General features: G+C 33.1%; 1 long non-coding RNA gene across 1 annotated transcript; it reads right to left on the bottom strand.

Moving 5' to 3' along the window:
* On the bottom strand, positions 328–2295 carry LOC107630114. The gene is made up of 5 exons (XR_001618141.2): positions 1983–2295; positions 1644–1767; positions 1285–1382; positions 958–1072; positions 328–881 (listed from the first exon to the last, which is right to left on the bottom strand). It is a non-coding gene; the product is annotated as an uncharacterized LOC107630114 (long non-coding RNA).

Genomic DNA, 4742 nt, shown 5'->3' with positions numbered 1-4742 from the left:
TTAATGAGAATTTAATGGATTATACAAGTAGTAGCATTTTACTAATCTTTATTTAAAGTGATACAGTACCTCTTTATTAATTAATACCAAGGTTCAGAAAATCGAACCGGTCATTAAACTACTCTAGTTACTGGTTTACTGGTTTACCGGTCTAACCAATGATTCAACCGAAAAAACCGTTTTAGAATAGAATAATAAAAAATTATAAATACACATCCTAAAATATAATTATAATCTAATATAAATCTTAAAATATCTTTGAAATTTAAAACACTACATAAAATATCATCAACCAAATACATATGATCTTATCAAAATCAAAACTCAAAAGTTAAATAGTAATAAAAGCATATCTAAATATTAAATCCCAACATCATGGTTTATCAATCATCAAAACCTTAAAAATCAGCTAGTGTTGACCGTGAAGTACGCAGACACCAGAAACAGCCATCATTCAGGTTCAACAAGTCACAAACTTGTAGACGGTCAAAGATTGCATGACCTCCAGCTCCAACAATTTATAAACTCAAAAATTGATGGTAAAGGAGTCAAGGCAGGCTGCTGCCCACATCTTTCTAAAACCACCAGTGCCCATAGCCCCATACCCTAGTTCTAGTTGTGGCTCATTTTAGCAACTTATTTGTCAGTTAATTTACAAAATGGAAATTAAATTACAGAATGGAATCATTGAAATTTGAGTGAAGAGCTCGTCTCAAGTCGATGGACACTTAAAAAACTATAGCAAGAGACATTTCAGTAAGCAAAATGCCACAACACAATCTGCCACTTGACACTATCTTAAGCTCAAGGGCGATCCTTAGGTTCCAGAGCGGCAATTTCCTTCATAACTTCTGCTTTGTCAGCTTCAAACTATTCGTCCTCTGCACAAAATTCCAATAAATGTGATAATGGGAACATGATTCAGTAAAAACAAGTGCTGTAAATTCCCTACTATACCTTTATCGAGTTTTAAGTCACCCAATAACCTCAGAAGCTTGCTTCTGTTTGTAACAAGTATGCCCACAAGTATGCCCACGATGTCAGCTGGTTTCTTTTGATTTGCAACAAATAGCTGTTACAACAATGGCACATCAATACAAAGAAGAAAAACTTGGCAAGAATATGGTTACAAATAAACATTTAAAAACGTGTGCCTTTGTATATAATTATATGACCGATCATAGAATTAAATTTGCTTTTCTTTATCTCCTCACTGCAACAACCATGTCAGCATGGAACAATCAATCATTTACTAGTTCATTGTACTTTCAAATGCAAACTCACATGGTTATCTCAACTACCGGAAGCTCCGATATCGATTCCGCTGAGTCAAGCGAATTCTCCACGAGTTCTCTAACAGTAGTATAAAGAGATTTTCCTGGCTGATATGAAATCCACATAATATAAATACAAACAAATCACAAAGTCAATAGAAACATAAAAATCAGACACGCCACTCCTACATTATCTAATCCTGCAATGTTCTTGTTCTCAGCAAAGAATTCCGGGGACATTATGCAAATTTGAACAAAGACACAAAACCCCATAATCAATATAATCATTTAATGATTTGTTGATTTCAGAACAAAGAGTCAGAGAATAAAACGAAAAATGAAGAACAAGTGCACACCAAAGTCACTAACCATCAAGAGGGCGACGAGCAGGACGAATCCAATGGAGGATGGGGAGAACTTACTTTCCCATCAGGCAGTGAAACAACAGACTCAGTTCCAGAACAAATAATCACCCTAACCTTCAAATCAATAACTATTTCAACAAAAATTCAGAAACATCATACTCAAAAATTAAAAAATGGCAGCAGCAGGCCAGCAACATAACAAATCCATTTCAACAACATAATTTCAACAACACAAAACTAATGATTTACGTCATTTCAGATTCAGAAATCACTAATTATCAGACATTCAAGTTTCAACACAGACTCAACAGAGCATAGGGAATCATTAAACAGTGCCACTAACCTTCAACTGAGAGCAAGACGACGACGGCGACACCACGGCAAGCATCTCGAACTCGAAGCCTTGAACAGCGAAGCTAGAAGACGACGCGACAACGACGTGCCGAGCTAGGGATTTGGTTTGGAACAGGGGGGAGGAGGAGGCCGCGGAGGCGCCTACAACGACGAGCGGCGGCGTCGAATCCGTTGAAGAGGCTAGGTTTTTGGTTTGGGTTCTGAATTCTTGAAGAAGCTAGGGTTGGTGAGTGGTGAGGGACTGAGGGCATTTGATTCGCGAAGGCGTTTGGGGGAGGGGGGTAAGTGACACGGCGTGGGTTTGTTTTTTTAAGAACCGGCTGGTTTCCGGTCCGACCCAACCGACCGATTTTCTTCCGGTTTTCCAGTTTTCCAACGGTTTTGAAATTGGCGGTTTTAGAAGGAGGACCGGACCGTTTCTCTCATCGGTTCCCGGTTTAACCGGTTCAACCGGCCAATTCGATCCGATTTTCAAAACATTGATTAATACTAACAATCTAACATCATTTTAAAGATGGTATTTAATAAATTCTAATTTTAAATTATTTTAATTACTCTCAAAATTATTGGAATTCTTATATTATCTCTTGTTTTTTCCATTGTCCGAACATCTTCTTGTGTTGGTTTTTCCCATTTATTAATTTCAAAATTTGTTGATCCATTTTTTTTACCGTAGTACCATCATCTTCATTAGCTTGTAATGAAATAATATCTTTAAATTTTTGCAAAATACTTATGTCATTAGAATCCATCATTCTTATAAAATTATGAAGTGTGAAACATGCAACAATGATATCACGCTGGATTTTAAATTTGGCTCTTAATGGCATGTTTTGTAGTATCTTTCATCTTGCTTTGCATATTCTAAAAGTACTTTCAATTACTGTTCTTAAATTTGAATGACAATAGTTAAACTTTTCATTGTTTGATCTAAAGTTTGGTGCTAGTCTAAATGTTGGAATATAAAATCTTGTATGACGATAAGGTCTTAAGGATTCCTTAAAAGTTGGATAACCAACATCAACTAAGTAATATCTACCTGAGATACATTAAAAAATAAACTTAAAAAATTAAGTCATATGTTAATGTAAAAATGAATGTAACCTCAAAATAAACTTAAATGTATAACTTACCTTCTGGTGAATGTGAAAATTTTAGTTTTTTCGTTCGAAGAGTCTCCACAAAAATTCTTGTATCATGTGCAGAGTCTTCCCAACCAACCCATATAAATGTGAAACACAGATTAAAATCACACACACAGCTATTATATTTGTTGTAGTATTTTCTTTTCTACCAATAAATCGCACTTGCTCATCTTGAGAAACATGAATTGCTATATGCGTACCATCTATAACTTTAATACAATCTTTGAAATACGGCCAATCTCTATCATTATCTATAATATATTTAGGTGTGTTTCTAAAACTAGGGTCAATAGGTCTAATTATGTTTTTTGATAATTTCTTCACACATGATAGGACATGATGAAATTGACGAAATATAGTTTCACCTGAATGCTGAAATCGCTCCTCTAACATTTTATAAGAAGCTCCTTGCCCAAGCATGTATAAGAATGTTGCACCATCTCTTCTCCACTAACACCTCGTGTAGATTTTAAACTATAATTGAGAACTAAGTCATTACATAAATGATTAAACATTAATTTTTTAATTTTAAATTGTTCAAAAAATCACATTTTATTTTCTTCCTTTAATTCTAATAATCATTGATATCCTGATAGTTTTAAAATCATTTTCTCTTGTTTGGAGATATATTGCAAGTAATAATTGGCAACTTCACAAATAGCTAATATAGCAGCTGACTCGTAATCTTTTTCAGAAGCTTCATATTCAGTATCATTATCTGTTTTATAACCACTCATCTTGTATAATTTAAATTAACATGAAAAATAAGATAACAAATAAAAAAATACTATCCATAATGTCATTATTAAATTAAAGTTTCAAAATATAAAATCAAAACACAAATTATAACATTGTCACTAAATTAAAGTTCAACAATAACGATAATAAGAATTCATGTAGAAAGAAAATTTTAAAAATAAAGTTTAGAGACGGGTTCATGTCATCCAATTTAAAAGATTCTAGCCATCCAAGTTGTTGATTAGGATCATCACTCAATGCAATAAAAATTTCTCTATATTATGGCTTAACCATTAATCTAATTTTCAAATAGAAGTGTGGATTATATGGTTGTAGGCCAGGTAATTTGCGTAGCAATTTGATACAATTTTCTATGGAGAAAGGATCATCTCCCTTGTTTGCAGCTTTTGACTCCACACCAACTAAAATATGATCAAGTGAGTCCTGTAATCTAGATGCTATTCCAGCTCGTTTTCTAACTTTTTTATTAAAAGTCTTCCTTCTTTTCTTTCTAGTAGGACTTTGAACAACTGTATAATTAGTAATGTCTTCTTTAAACAATTCATTTGTATTATTAATGTCACCTCTACTCTCGAAATTCTCATTGTTCTGATTATTAAATTCTTCAGGATTTGGATCTTCCGGTGGCGTCCAAGCACCATAACCAGTAGCTATATATGATGTTCTTGAAACATTGCTCAAGTCTATTTAAAAATTTAGGACCTTCATTCTTAAACTTAGCGAATTCTAGATTAATCTGTTTAAAATATTAAAAAAAACATAAAAAGACATCTAATAAATTTTAAAAATAAAATTAACTCATGTATTATTTTATCATGCAAAATTAACATATCTTAATTTTATCA

The sequence above is a fragment of the Arachis ipaensis genome, chromosome B03 (genome assembly GCF_000816755.2).
Source record: "Arachis ipaensis cultivar K30076 chromosome B03, Araip1.1, whole genome shotgun sequence".
NCBI classification, from domain to species: Eukaryota; Viridiplantae; Streptophyta; class Magnoliopsida; order Fabales; family Fabaceae; genus Arachis; species Arachis ipaensis.
Note: the sequence above shows the minus strand (reverse complement) of the source record. Positions and strands in the feature narration are given on the sequence as shown.